The sequence below is a fragment of the Dendrobates tinctorius genome, unplaced genomic scaffold (assembly GCF_039654945.1).
Source record: "Dendrobates tinctorius isolate UK_male_01 unplaced genomic scaffold, ASM3965494v1 ptg000115l, whole genome shotgun sequence".
In the NCBI taxonomy this organism is placed as follows: Eukaryota; Metazoa; Chordata; class Amphibia; order Anura; family Dendrobatidae; genus Dendrobates; species Dendrobates tinctorius.
This window is the reverse complement of record NW_027361783.1, coordinates 844825-861087: the sequence shown is the minus strand read 5'-3', so window position 1 is coordinate 861087 and position 16263 is coordinate 844825.

The window sequence follows — 16263 nt, the reverse complement described above, 5'->3', positions numbered from 1 at the left end:
TGGCTTTCAGTACCACCTATATGCAGATGACACTCAGATCTACCTCTCTGGCCCAGATGTCACCTCTCTGTGGTCCAGAATCCCAGAGTGTCTATCAGCCATATCCTCCTTCTTCACCTCTCGCTTCCTAAAACTCAATGTAGACAAAACCAAACTCCTCATCTTTCCTCCATCTCACGTATCTTCCCTACCCGATCCATTTATTATGGCAAATGGCATCACGCTCTCTCCCACACCTGAAATCCACTGCCTTGGAGTAACTCTCGACTCTGCCCTGTCCTTCAAACCACAAGTCCAATCTCTTGCCACCTCCTGTCGCCTCCAACTCAAAAATATTTCCAGAATCCATCCCTTCCTCAGTCCTCAATCTACCAAAACTCTTGTGCATGCCCTCATCATCTCTTGCCTTGATTACTGCAACATCATCCTCTGTGGCCTCCCCGCCATCTCTCTTGCACCACTCCATTCTGTCCTCAACTCTGCTGCCTGACTATTGCACCGCTCTCCTTGCTACTCCCCTGTTTTTTACCTCTGCAAATCCCTCCACTGGCTCGCAATTCCCCAATGAATCCAGTTCAAACTACTGACACTGGCCTACAAAGCCATCCACAACCTGTCCCCCTCCCTATATCTCTGAACTAATCTCCCAATATCTTCCCTCATGTAATCTTCGATCCTCCCAAGACCGCCTACTCTCATCCACTCTTATTCGTTCCTCACACAACTGTGTCCAAGATTTCTCCTGAATATCCCCATCCTCTGGAATTCCACGCCTCAACACGTCTGATTATCCACCACCCTTGGATCCTTCAGAAGGATCTGAAAACCCATCTCTTCAGGAAAGCTTACAGCCTGCAATAGCTATTCTGCCACCTCACCACCACCTGAGCTGCCGCCTCACCACCACCAGAGCTGCTGCAACCCCTACCTTCTGTCTCTTCCCTATTATCCGGTAGAATGTAAGTCCGCAAGGACAGGGTCCTCTCTGTACCAGTCTGTCATTGTAAATTTGTTTACTGTAATCGATATCTATAACTTTGTATGTAACCCCATCTCATGTACAGCACCATGGAATTAATGGCGCTATATAAATAATAATAATAATAATAATAATACAAAGCCATCCACAACCTGTCTCCTCCATACATCTCTGACCTCGTCTCCTGGTACCTATCAGCACGCAACCTTCGATCCTCACAAGATCTCCTTCTCTACTCTTTTCTTATCTCCTCTTCCCATAATCGCATACAAGCTTTCTCCCACGCATCCCGCCTCCTCTGGAACTCTCTACCCCAACATATCAGACTCTCGCCTACCTTGGAAACCTTCAAAAGGAACCTGAAGCCCTATCTCTTCCGACAAGCCTACAACCTGCAGTAACCACCGATCCACCAAACCGCTGCATGACCAGCTCTGCCCTCACCTATTGTATCCTCACCCAACCCTTGTAGATTGTGAGCCCTCTCGGGCAGGGTCCTCTTTCCTCCTGTACCAGTCATGGCTTGTATTGATTAAGATTATCCCTTTAATGACCGGGTCAAGTTTTTGAAATCTAACCAGTGTCACTTTATGTGGTAATAACTCTGGTACGCCTCAACATATCCCATTGATTTGGAGATTGTTTTTACGTGACACATTCTACTTTATGATAACGGTAAATTTAGGTCAATACTGTATGTTTTGTGTTTATTTATAAAAAATTTCAAATATTTGACAAAACTGTAAAAAATTAGCCATTTTCAAACTTTGATTATTTCTTTAATCTGGATAGTCATACCATAGCAAAACATTAATAAATAACATTTTTCTCATGTCTGCTTTAAATCGGCACCATTTGTAAAATGTTATTTTACTTTGTTAGCATTTTAAGAGTTTTAAAAATGAAGCTGCAATTTTTCTTTTTACAAGTAATTTTCCAAAATATTTTTTTAGAAACCTATCCAGGTTTGAAATGACTTTGGGGGTCCTATATATTGGAAAACCTCCAATAGTGATACCACATTAAAAACAGCGCCCCATGACATATTGAAAACTGCTGTCAGGTATTTTACATACCTAGTTGTATGTTTTTCTAACTATAGAGATTGAATTAGTTTCTTTTCCCCTATTCCTATAACAAGCACAGATTTGTGGCTGGGACCTAATTTTGCCTTCCCTGGTCCATAGTGATGTTCACAATTTTAATAACATAATGGCACTATGTACTTTATTATTTATTATTATTGTATGTTATGAGCATTTACTATAATTAACTTTATCTGGCATTTTATTAAGTACCCAATAGCCCTATATATTGCCTATTTATTAATGTGGGGATTGTATGTGAGTTGTCCCACTCCATTTTCAGAGGCATTTTGCTTATTATATTTATATTCCTGTTTTTAATTATTTGATTTAAATAAATATTATTTTTATGGATCTCTTTTGTGTTTTCCTTCTTCATTATAAGTGGGAAATAGTGTTGTTCAATTAAGTTTGAAGTGCCATTGTTGCTATTGGTTTTTGTGGACACTTTTTCTGATAGTGTCAAAAATATATATACCTGTAAAGAGACAAACTGTTCTGTTTGGGGATTCGATATAGTGACCTGTTGCTGTGTAGTCGGTTGCTCTGTCTTCTGATCTACTGAGCTATTGGCCTTTCTTGCCTGTCCAAACACTAATGGTTTCTATTGTCTTTGTTTTACTTTCTTGGTTTGATTCTCTCCAGGTGTTTCTTATTTTCTCGCTTTGGTTTGCTTTATCATATTCTGGGTGGAGTTTTATCTGTTCACTTTTCACTGCACTTACGTGCTAACTATACCTTTTTGTGGATGTGAGTTCAGGGGTTCCAGCCCTTCAGTTAAGGGGTTTAACTTGCTTGGTAAACTCCAGCTGTATTTTTGCAGTGAGTCTGCTTTTGCTTTACCTTCCAGCATCTTTTCCTTTTACCTCTGGTATGTTTCTGGGGGGTTATTTTTGTTCTGTTTATTTTTGGTTCTCCTTAGTTTTCACTCTCTACCCTGTGTTTTCTTATTTAACTTCACACTTTTCTTGTTGTGGCCTCCCAACTGGTTCCTCAGGAGGTGCATGAAACCCACTTGAGTTGTGCTGCTAGGGTCTTTCTAGTCTGTACAGGTACCACTTGGGGGTAGGTGCGGTGTTTCCCATGTGTGAGTGTGTACATTGTAGTGCAGGCTGGTTCAGTGAGACAGACAGTGACCACAGGGAAGGTTCACAGCAAACATGTTTAATGTCCACACTCACACACTGTGCAGCATACGGTATCCTCCGGATTGCAGCCGGGAAACAAAACAGTCCGTGAGAGTCCAGTTACCGAGGGCGACAGCACCACTGTATAACGCTGCGGGGCTCCAGGAGTTTACTCTGCTGGCTCTGTGTTAACTCAGGATGAGCTTCTGGAGAGCTGAGTGCTCAGCAAGTTGCAAACTCCAAACTGACCCACCCACCCCTTTGCTGCAGGGGTTTTTACAAAAGAACCTGTGGCCGTGGGCCATATGGAAAAGCTGGGGTCGGGGAAGGAAATGGACTGCCCCACTACCATCCTGTAGTCCATTTAAAAAATAAAAGCCCATGGCAGGTTTTCCTAAATCTGCCCTGGAAAAATAGCTTTTTCAAGGTTACACTAACTTTTACATGGCATTAACAATGGATTCCAGCCAAATATGAGCTCCAAAAATCAAATAACTCTTTAACCATGAGCTCTGCAAACATGTGCCGAAACATCCCTTTGCAACCACTTTTTGGATATTTCTGCATTAGGGACAAATTGCATAACAAATGGTATGGTCCATTTTCTTCTAAACCCCTTGTGAGAATGAAAAATTTGAGGATAAAGCAAAATTTTAGTGGAAGAAAATGTAAATTTTAATTTTTTTATTTGACTTTGCATTAATTTATGCGTATCACCTACCATAATTTTCAGACTATAAGACGCACTTTTTTCCTCCTGATCTACCGGCTCTGGCTGTGGTGGGGAGGTGGAGGAGTGGCATCGGCTGAGCAGTGGGTCACAGAGGCCGGCTATCTCCTTTGCCTGTTACTAAAGAAAAATTTATATGTACTGGAGGGCAATGAATATTTATTTCTTTTTAATAACATTCTGGTATGAATGGTCCCCATCCCCATCAGGTATGCATGGCCCCTCCTTACAGTGTCAGCCAGAGCCTTCCTGCAGCTTCCGGGTTGTCACGTGTGCCACTACTAAACGGAATGAATATTCACCACAATCCTCGCCCATGGGAGTGGAATACGGTGAATATTCCTTTCTTTTTCTCAGCACAGGTGTCCGCCCTGCAGCTGCAGGAAGGCTCCGGCTGACACTGTACGTGCTACTAAAGAGCAATGAATACTCACTGCTCTCTGCGCACACAGTCCCGGCGTTTAGAGCAGTATTTTGGCAGCTGCCCTTTGGCTTGCAAGCAGTGCATGACATCCCTGCTGTGCGCTGCTTACAAGCATAAAGCAGCTGCTGTCTTCTGAACAAGACGCTGTGAGGGAGCGCCAGGAAGGTAAGTGTAACAGTTTTATTTTTTATGTTTCTGATAGGGCCATGCATACTAGGATGGGGGTGGGGCCATGCATGCTAGGATGAGATGGTGGCCTTGCATACCAGGATAGGAATGAGGGTGATCATTCCTGCCAGGACCAGGATAAGGATCGGGGGCCATGCCTACCAGGAAAGGATGAGGTGGCCAGGCATGCCAGGATAGGGATCAGGGAGCCAAGCATGCCAGGATAGGGATGAGGGGACCATGCACACCAGGGTAGCGATAACGGGGCCATGCGTATCAGGATGGGGATGAGGGGACCATATAAACCAGGATAGGGGATATTAAGAACAGAATTGACCACATTTTTTGCTTCAATTTTTTTTCCTCATTTCCTCCTCTAAAAACCGAAGTGCGTCTTATGGTCCAAAAAATACGGTACATGATAAGCATATTTCTTGACAGCAGTTTTAAAAAAAACTTAAGTTTTTAAAACTATAAGATTTGGGTGGTTTCTGACATATACTCCCCTTAATGTAATTTCAGTTCTGAATAGGTCAGAAAACAAAAAGATCTTGTAAATTTTGTTGAAAAAAATGAAAACTTGCTGGTAAATAGTAACACTTATAACATCCTAATAAAATAAATGGACGTTAAAAAAATTATGCTGATATAAAGTAGACACGTGGGAAATATTCTTTATTAAGCAGATTGTGTGGGATGACTATCTGATATAAGAGTATAGGCATTCAAAATTTAAAAATTGTTGGTTTCTAAATGTTTTTCTGAAATCTCTGAAATTTTCTTAAAATTACCCAAGAAGCATATCAATATAAACTAGATGTGTATTTCCTGAAGGAAGTACAGATAGTGGTTTGAAATCGTACCCGGCTGCCCCTTTTAGAGAGACTTGCCTGCTGCCCCTGCAAGACTTTCAACTCAGGATCCGTATTAAATGTGGGTGCCTCTCAGAGGCCACTTTGGCCTCAGGGTCTGATTTGGTGGGTGGGGCCCCTCAGGATCCGATTCGGTGGCCTGGGCTCCTCAGGATTTGAATTAGTGGCCGGGATTCCTCAGGGTCCAATTTTGTGGGTGGGGCCCCTCAGGGTCTGATTTTGTGGGTGTGGCCCCTCAGGGTCCGATTTTGTGGGTGAGGCCCCTCGGGGTCCGATTTTGTGGGTGGGTCCCCTCAGGGTCCGATTTTATGGGTGGGGCCCCTCAGGGTCCGATTTTGTGGGTGGGGCCCCTCATGGTCCGATTTTGTGGGTGTGGCCCCTCAGGGTACGATTTTGTGGCCGGGGCCCCTCAGGGTCCGATTTCGTGGCCGGGGCCCCTCAGGGTCTGATTTTATGGCCGGGGCCCCTCAGGGTCTGATTTTGTGGGTGGGGCCCCTCAGGGTCCGATTTTGTGGCCGAGGCCCCTCAGGGTCCGATTTTGTGGCCGGGGCCCCTCAGGGTCCGATTTGGTGGGCGGGGCCCCTCAGGGTCCGATTTTGATGGTTGGGCCCCTCAGGGTCCAATTTTGATGGTGGGGCCCCTCAGGGTCCGATTTTGTGGGTGGGGCCCCTCAGAGTCCGATTTGGTGGGCGGGGACACTCTGAGTCCGATTTGGTGGGCGGGGCCCCTCAGGGTCCGATTTGGAGGCCAGGGTGTCTCAGCCTCCGATTTGGACCCCAGGGTCGATCAGCCTCCGATTTGGAGGCCGGGGTGGCTCAGCCTCCAATTTGGAGACCGGGGTGGCTCAGCCTCCGATTTGGAGGCTGGGGTGGCTCAGCCTTTGATTTGGAGGCCGGGGTGGCTCAAACTTTGATTTGGAGGCCGGGAAGGCTCAGCCTCCAATTTGGAGGCCGGGGTGGCTCAGGCTCCGATTTGGAGGCCGGGGTCGATCAGCCTTCGATTTGGAGGCCGGGGTCGATCAGCCTTCGATTTGGAGGCCGGGGTGGCTCAGCCTCCGATTTGGAGGCCGGGGTGGCTCAGCCTCCGATTTGGAGGCCCGTGTGGCTCAGGCTCCGATTTGGAGGCCGGGGTCGATCAGCCTTCGATTTGGAGGCCGGGGTGGCTCAGCCTCCGATTTGGAGGCCGGGGTGGCTCAGCCTCCGATTTGGAGGCCGGGGTGGCTCAGCCTCCGAATTGGAGCCCGGGGTGGCCCAGCCTCCTATCTGGAGGCTGGGGTGGCTCAGCCTCCTATTTGGAGCCTGGGGTCACTCAGCTTTCGATTTGGCGTGTCCGCCCTTTAAGACTCATTTCGGTGTGCCGGCCTTTTAACAATCACTTTGGCGCGTCGGCCCTTTAAGAGCTAGTTTGGCTCACTGGGCTTCTTCTAAATCCACTTTGGCGTACATTCTCTCTCAGGGGCATGCGTCATGTGATGAAGCTAGATTTGCATTTGTGCTGTGGGTTTTGCTTTAAGAGCTGATATTATGTGGCAGAAGCTCTGTCTTGGGGTGTCATGTGACGTTCGTAGGCGTTGGCATAGTAACTGGGTCTGCCTGCGCATATCAATGAGCTCAACTGCCATTTCAATCGCCTCAGGGCACGTTTTGCCATTTCCCATTGAAAAGCATTGGAGACAGTGCATTCCAATGACGGGAAAAAAAAATTTCAAACGCAAATTGCGCAAAAACTACAAATCCGATCGACACGAAAAATACTTAGCACACCTCTCATGGACGCTGGCTTCGAAACGACACCTCAACGGCGTCTGTGCGTGTAGTGGTTCGGGCCGCATTAATTGCAGAAATCAACTGGAAAATAAGAAGAAGAAGAATAAGTTAGCAGCGTTCGGATTACAATACAGTGGTTTTTTCAAACCACTATAATTAAAATCACTGGGATATGTTGAAGCAATCCACAGTTACTACCAGATGAAGTGACATACAGTATATTAGATTTAAACGGGGCTTGGTCACGAAAGACCAAACAGGCTGCAGGGAGTAAGATAAAACAGGCTGCAGGGAGTAAGATAAAACAGGCTGCAGGGAGTAAGCATTAGATATACAATTGTCTAGGGCAATGAAAAGAAATTGTGCATCTACAAACAAAATAAGACTATAATGGCATTGAACAATTAGTCATAAAGTTTCTAATATTTCTTCGAGATGTAAGTCAATACAGCAAATCCAAATCAATAATAATACATCTAATCCATTTTGTTATTTATCATAATTTAGATTTTAGACATCTTAGATAAATAGTATCTAATTTAACTATCCCTGCTAAAATGATGCCTCCGATCACCTCCTATTAGTAATATTTTGGTGCAGAAAAATTAAAATAAGTGGCTGGAAACAATAAACTGTAAACATTAAGTGGTTTTGAAATCATTAAAGGGGTTGTCCACTAATGGACAACCCCTTCTTGAGCTGAATGCTTAGCGCCCATAAAATAAAAACACTAATACTCAACTCCCGTCCGGCGCCGTTCCAGCAGTGTCGACACTCGGGCTATCCGTCACTTGTTATGACGTATGAGCCCTACTCCCAATCAGCACCAGTGTCACTATCCCTGCCTTCGGATAAACTGAACATCAAGAGGAAGTCAGGGCTTTGGCTGCTCTCTGACTTCCTCTTGATGTTCGATTTGTCTGACGGAGGGAATAGTGACTCCGGTACTGATTGGGTGCAGGGCTCACGTGTCATATCAACCATAGGAGTGTCCCAGGAGCACAAGTGCCAACACCGCTGGAATGGCGCCAGCACGGGAGGTGAGTATCAGTGTAGATCTTACATTTCTTACACTTTTTGTGACTCCAGACTCCGGAGCCTAAAAAGTGACATTCAGTGTGTGGAGAATAAATTTGCTGCAAATCGAATTTATAGTAAAATTCGCATTATTTGGCAAACACGAATCTCGTCTGATCTGTTTTTTTCTACCTGGTAGCATTGTTCTCCAAGTCAATATAATTATGCCAGTAACAAACTTGTATATTTTTTTCTGAAATTTGTATGGCATATTGATCAGCTTTTATTGCCTTTTTAAGGGTAACTATGGTAACATTTAAAAACTGGGAATATGATTTAAATTTTTTTTTATTATTTTTAATACTTTTTTATTTTCAACTTATTTTTCAGTCCCCATAGTTGACTTTAACCTGTGATCGTTTGATGGCCCAACTATATACTGCAATGTTGCAGTATATAGTATAAATTGTGGTCTCTTGATGCTCAGTCCATAGGATGTTCATTTATGACTAACAAGATGGGAGTGATGGCAGCCCGCCGAGTGCCATGAGAACCCATAGGTGCTTCTCTACTGTAATATGGGGTTCTTATGGGCACTACTGATTGCACAAATCCGTGATTGCACTATTTAAATGCCAGTGTCAGAGACTGACAGTGGCATCTAAATAGTTAAAGGGAATTTGCCATCAGAAAATTACCTCTTGTTAAACGACTTTGTATAATTATTACAGTCAGTGTGCGCATGTATGGTGTGAGCTCAGGGGCTGTGCACAATTGCAGCAATTTAAAGGGTTCTCCAAAAATGTAATAAAATTACCCCGTCAAGTAGTTCAAACAATAGCCCAACCTAGTCATCTGACAGGACAGGATGCAGTCTAACGACACAAAGAATAGAACGCTTTTTCCAGACTGTTTGAGCTAAAATAATTTTTTCTTCAGCTTCATTCCTTTATGCTGTCAGCTGAGAAGAAGAAGTATTTCTTATCCTGTCACACATGACTCCAGCAACACTGTATGTGTGCTTATGATACTGGTCTTCTGACAGTTCATACACAGGTCTTGGGAGCTGTGTTTCTTGAGACTGCAATTTGCCCTGACAAGTGACTAGGATGGGCTGCCGTTTGAATTATGTGATGGGGGAGGGAAATTGTATCACATTCTTTGAGAACACCCCCTTAATGACAGCCAATACGTCTTTTTACTGACCTGAGATATAAGAGAATATTATCCCCACACAGGTGACAATCCAGCAGCTGTCATCTGTCCACTATAGCTGCCAACTTGCTGTATCACAAGCGATCAGTGTTGGCACCATCCATATCTGTTTAACCCTTTAGTTGCTGCTGTCAAAAGTGACTACATCAAATAAATGGTTAATAGATTGTGAGGGCTTCCGCTTTAATCTTATTGACACACTGAGACTATAATTGTGTGGTCCTGATGTTTGCCACAGCAGTTCATGGCCAAATACGGGCCTTAGAGTCTACAGGCTATAGCAGTCAGTTCAGAAGTTAGCGACATTTAGGTGGTAAACAAACACTTTTTTACTCCAGCTATACCACTTTGCATTAATTCCTGAAATTCACCTGAAGGGTTAATAAACTACCTGACAGAAGTTTTCAATATGTCAGGGGGCACTGTTTTTAAAATGGTATCACGTTTGGGGTTTTCCAATATATAGCACTCCAAAAGTCACTTCAAACCTGGATAGGTGCCTCAAAAAATAAGTTTTGCAACTTTCCTTGAAAAAATGAAAAATTATTGCTACATTTTTAAACCTCCTAAAAGCCTAACAAAATAAATTAGCGTTTTAAAAATGGTGCTGATGTAAAGCAGACATGTGGGAAATGTTATTTATTAATGTTTTTGTGTGGTATGACAACCTGGATTAAAGGGATAATCATTCAAAGTGTGAAAATTGCAATTTTTTTTTAACATCTTTAAGTTTCTGATATTTTTTACAAATAAACACAAAACATATCAACCTAAATTTACCATTATCATAAATTATAATGTGCCACGAAAAAACAATCTCAAAATCAATGGAATTTGTTGAAGCCTTCCAGAGTTATCACCACATAAAGTGACATTGGTCAGAATTTTAAAAATTGTCTCCGTCACTAAGGGGTTAAGTAGCAGAAATTGCGGTTAGCATTGATTGCTGCTGGTACAGGCAGATGTCAGCTATGTATTACAGACAGCATGTGCCCTATAAGGAGCAGGCACAGCTCCTGAGTCAGTTCCATACACACACAGACACACACACACCCTGACTGTGATATAAATGCAAAGGGGTTAAATGAAGTCAATTTCTGACACATTTCATTTAACTGATTCTGGATTGCTCATAGACTTTAAACATCTGGGTAGTCTTTCCTTGTTCCTGCACAGAAATTCTAAAATGTCAGTGCATTCTAAACAGCTTTCACTAGATTATGAAGTTGTAGGGGAAGGTAGCTAACTGTCACAATCAGCCAGACTTCCCCCCACAAAATAAACATTATTTATGGTCATGTTCACTTCCTCAATCTCTGTACATACAGTCCTGTGTACCGTATTTTGCAAACTATAAGACACACGATTTTCCCAAAAAAATTTGGAGGAAAGTGGGGGGTGAGTCTTATAGTCCAGATGTACCTATAGTGTGTCTGTGGCTGTGGGGATGGGTAAAGCAGCAGAAGAGCGGGTCACAGAAGGCAGGAACCAGCTGCTGCAGGTAACACATGTGCCCGCTGTTAAAGAAAATGAATATTCACCGCTCCCCACGCCCATAGTCCCTCCCACATCTATGCACTGAAGCTGATGCCGTGAGTTGGGCAGGACTATAGGAGTGAAGAGTATTGAATATTCATTCTCTTTAATAGATGGCACATGTGTTAGCCACAGCCGCCAACTCCTGCTGCTACTGAGTGATCACGTGTGTCCGTTATTAAAGAGAATAACATGCTCAAAGATCTGTCTAACTCTATGCACTGAATCTGGCTCCAAGAGGTGGGCAGGATTATGGGACTGGAGAATAGTGAATATTCATTCTTTTTAATAGCTGGCTAAATTGTAGCCACAGCCGACAGCTTCCTGCTGCTGTTGGGCAATCACATGTGTCCACCATTAACAAAAATTAATGTTCGCTGCTCCCCACTCCCATACTCCCAGGCGTGGGAAGCAGTGAATATTCTGTCAGCTGGCCTTAGCATGTGGGGACTCATGGCAGTGACATCATGCGCTGCTTACAAGCTGAAATCAGCTGCCGGCATCAGAACAGGACGTCATGCTGCAAGGGAGCATAGAAAAGATGAGTAGAATCGTTTATTTTTTATGTGTGCATTGTGATATGGGCCATATATACCAGGGTAGGAATGGGGGCCATATATACCAGGATGTAGAAGGGGGACATTTATACCAGGATGGTGATGGGGGCCATGAATACCAGGATGGTGATGGGGATGGGGGCCATATATACCAGGATGGGGATGTGTGCCATGTATACCAAGATGGGGATGGGGGCCATGTGCACCAGAATGGGGATAGGTCCATATATAACAGGATGGGGATGGGAGCCATGTATACTAGAATGGGGATGGGGGCCATGTATACCATGATAGGGATGGAGACCATGTATACCAGGATGGAGACATAAATTCCAGGATGGGGATCATATGTACCAGGATGGGGACATGTACATCAGGAAACATTACCCATATAAGAGTGTTAACAACAGATCACCCCGCATGACAGTGCAACATGACCACATTTATTGCATCAATTTTTTCTATTTTCTTCCTCTAAAACCTAGGTATTATGACCAGTGCGTATTATAGCCCGAAAAATACGGAATATAAATTAGGAAGCACTTACCCTGCTGTCTCCTCCAAACCCAATGAACATATGAGCAATGGATGTATGAAGTGAACAGGAGCCATTGAGTCCTGGGAAATCCGGATAGCTCTGGTATGCAGCCTGCAGGCTAAAATTACCTTGTAGTTAGGGCTAATATACCAGCCCCAATTGCAAGGGAAATCAGAAAACAAAGAATGTATGAATATGATTAAGCTAAAATTGCCCCACCCCCAAAAAAGGTCCTTCAAGACCTTCTGTGGGGAACAATGTATAAAATAAAAGAAAAAATAATTACAAATTGGAAAAATGAAATGGAAAAAAGTATAATAATAATAATAGTTTTATTTCTATAGCACCAACATATTCCGCTGCACTTTACATTTTAGAGGGGACTTGTACAGACAATATGAAAAATGAGGATGCATGAAATCATGGAGATCAACATCCAACACTGCGGAGACGCGATCACATGAAAGGGCAGTCTCCAATGAAGGAAACCACCTACTCCACACTGATGAGGGGCAATACCTCGAAACAGCTGTCTGTGGATGGATACCATGTTTTGGCATAGGTGGTTTCCTTCATTGGAGACTGCCCTTACCGTGGTTGTTCCCTCCCAAATAGAGGGAGGACATGATGTTAGAGACAGCGTTAACACAATCACGAGTGTATTCTAAAAAGGCAGGCATGATATCAGGAGAAGTATAAATAAAAAACTAAATAGCTAAACTAAAAAAAGAGACACAGAGATAATGTCAGTCTAAATTGCTTTTTGCAGCCCTGCCCTTGTTAAAAAAATATATTGAATATATAAAAATAATTTCTATAGAAAGAGAAACCCCATTTAAAATGCTTTTAGCAGTCTTTTGTGGTTGTAAAAAAATATAGATAGATAGATAGATAGATAGATAGATAGATAGATAGATAGATAGATAGATGAAAAAGAATGTAAAATAAAAATTGACATAAAAGTTTCCCTCAGAACGTAGCTTATCAATTGTGGTCCCAGCCAGGGGACCTTTTATATCTGCTTATTTTGTAAAGGAACCATTAAAAAAAACTTTTATGATTGTTCAAAGTAGAGAATCTCATTTAGATATATGATAACAAAATTGAATGTTATCACCTTGTGAAGCTTTAATATTTACAATACATTAGGATCACATTAATGTAAAAAGGACATGAATGTCTATTTATGCCATTCAAAAAGGTTCATAAAATGTCAAACAAAAAATCTCTTCTTTCCAAGTTCATGAAAGTGAACTTGACTAAAAAGTTTTTTTTTATCAGACTTTGAGAGGCTTTTACCATGAATTTACTCCCAAGGTTAATAATGTTTCTTTAAGTGTGTATTGTGTAAATACAATGAACATGATACCTTGCTGGAAAGTGCGCACCCATCACAGCAGATGAAAGATTTCCCTGGAGTTTGGTTCCTGAATCCTGACAAAAGGTGAAGTGTGCATGAGCTTTGTCACTGGGGGAAGGGCATGTGAGGTGTCAAAATTCATGTGTTGCAACAGCTGCAGAAGGTGCAGTCTCTGTATAGACTATAGTGGAAAAAGAGGAGTTTGCAAGAAAGAATGTATAGTAGTATACATTTCATTCCAACATGTAATTGCATGCCATCCCTTTACGCAGTTGCCAGGGACACTAAAACAAAAACATCTAATTTATTTTAAATTAATTATCGCAAGTACGACAGGTAATATAGACGAATATGTATGGGGAAAACTAATCTCAGATCACCTGCACTTTTATTCACACCAAATGAAGGATCAGAGCATGGTAAAAGGGAGAGAGTAAACATTTCCAAATATATCCTTATGAAATATTTCCTTGGGGAATAATTCTCGTCTCACTTGAGCCACACATAGAGTTTTTTCATTTAACGTAAAAGTCTGGGATGATGGATCTTCCATTGGCATGTAAAGGACGCCTTACAGTGACTTATCTTACAGTGGGTGCAGAAAGTATTCAGACCCCTTTAAATTTTTCACTCTTTGTTTCATTGCAGCCATTTGGTAAATTCAAAAAAGTTCATTATTTTCTCATTAATGTACACTCTGCACCCCATCTTGACTGAAAAAAACAGGAATATAGAAATTTTTGCAAATTTATTAAAAAAGAAAAACTGAAATATCATAAGTATTCAGACCCTTTGCTCAGACACTCATATTTAAGTCACATGCTGTCCATTTCCTTGTGATCCTCCTTGAGACGGTTCTACTTCATTGGAGTCCAGCTGTGTTTAATTAAACTGATAGGACTTGTTTTGTAAAGGCACACACCTGTTTAAGACCTCACACCTCACAGTGCTTGACAGACCAAAAGAGAATAATGAGGTAAAAGGAACTGGCCAAGGAGCTCAGAGACAGAATTGTGGCAAGGCACAGATCTGGCCAAGGTTACAAAAGAATTTCTGCAGTACACAATGTTGCTAAGAGCACAGTGGCCTCCATAATCCTTAATTGGAAGAAGTTTGGGACCACCAGAAGTCTTCCTAGACCTGGCCGTCCAGCCAAACTGAGCAATTGTGGGAAAATAGCCTTGGTGAGAGAGGTAAAGAAGAACCCCAAGATCACTGTGGCTGAGCTCCAAAGATGCAGTAGGAAGATTGGAGAAAGTTCCACAAAGTCAACTTTCACTGCAGCCCTCCACCAGTTGGGCCTTTATGGCAGAGTGGCCCGACGGAAGCCTCTCCTCAGTGCCAGACATATGAAATCCCGCATAGAGTTTGCTAAAAACACATGAAGGACTCCCAGACTATGAGAAATAAGATTATCTGGTCTGATGAGAGCAAGATAGAACTTTTTGGTGATAATTCTAAGTGTTATGTGTGGATAAAACCAGGCACTGCTCATCACCTGCCCAAGACAATCCCAACAGTGAAACATGGCGGTGGCAGCATCTTGCTATGGGAATGTTTTTCAGCTGCAGGGACAGGATGACTGGTTGCAATTGAAGGAAACATGAATGTGACCCAGTACAGAGATATCCTGGATGAAAACCTCTTCCAGAATGCTATGGACCTCAGACTTGGCTGAAGGTTCACCTTCCAACAAGACAATGATCCTAAGCACACAGCTAAAATAACAAAGGAGTGGCTTTAGAACTACTCTGTGACCATTCTTGACTGGCCTAGCCATAGCCCTGACCTAAACCGAATTGAGCATCTCTGGAGAAACCTGAAAATGGCTGTCCACCAACGTTCACCATCCAACCTGACAGAACTGGAGAGGATCTGCAAGGAAGAATGGCAGAGGATCCTCAAATCCAGATGTGAAAAACTTGTGCTTCTACTCAATAATGAGCAAAGGGTCTGAATACTTATGACCATGTGATATTTCAGTTTTTCTTTTTAGTAAATTTGCAAAAATGTCTACATTTCTGTTTTTTTCAGTCAAGATGGGATGCAGAGTGTACATTAATGAGAAAAAAATAAACTAATTTGAATTTACCAAATAGCTGCAATGGTGGCGCCCCACGGTTGTGAAGGGGTTAAAATTGTTATCCTCTTAATATATTGCAGTCATCATGTTATAAAGCACTGTGTACTTACAATTGCCCATTTTGCATTTCTACACAGCTAATTCTTCAATTGTCCATTAGGTCTACAACATCATGTGATGAAAAGCTGACTAGCTGAATCCTTCTAATGTCATGAGTGGGTCACGTCCTCCTGGGAGATCTTTGGTTAGAAAATCACTACGTATTGTGAATCGGAGATCTTCCATTTTGCCTGGGTGTTTGTATTTTATATTAAACAGATTTTTCCTTCCGTGCTGAAGAAGTTAACAACTGATTCTATGCTGGTTAGAAACTTGCTGATCCATCTCACAGCTGTGCCTGACCTGGTCATTTCCTCTCTCTATAAAATCTGTCCAGACCTTCTCTTCCTTGCCAGTGAAAATTTTACTTCCTAGCGCCTTGGAGTCACTGTGCTAAGTTGGAGATCATTGTTGCTGCTGGAGATTGTTGAATGCTGTTTTTTGATGTATGCTTTCCTATTTGTCCTATTCCCATTTGTAATTTTTGATGAGTGGTTTTGTATGTTATTTGTTTTTGGTATCCCTGTTTGTGTAATGTATTTATACAGTGGCATTTCTGTCCCAGGTCCCGTGGGGAGGAATAGATTAGGGTGTAACAGAAGAACAGTAAGGTTAAGGTGCCAGCACTAAGGACAGTGCAGGACCCCTTTCACTATATACGTACAGTCACAGAGTGACATTTTAACTGGCTCCCAATTTTTCAAAAT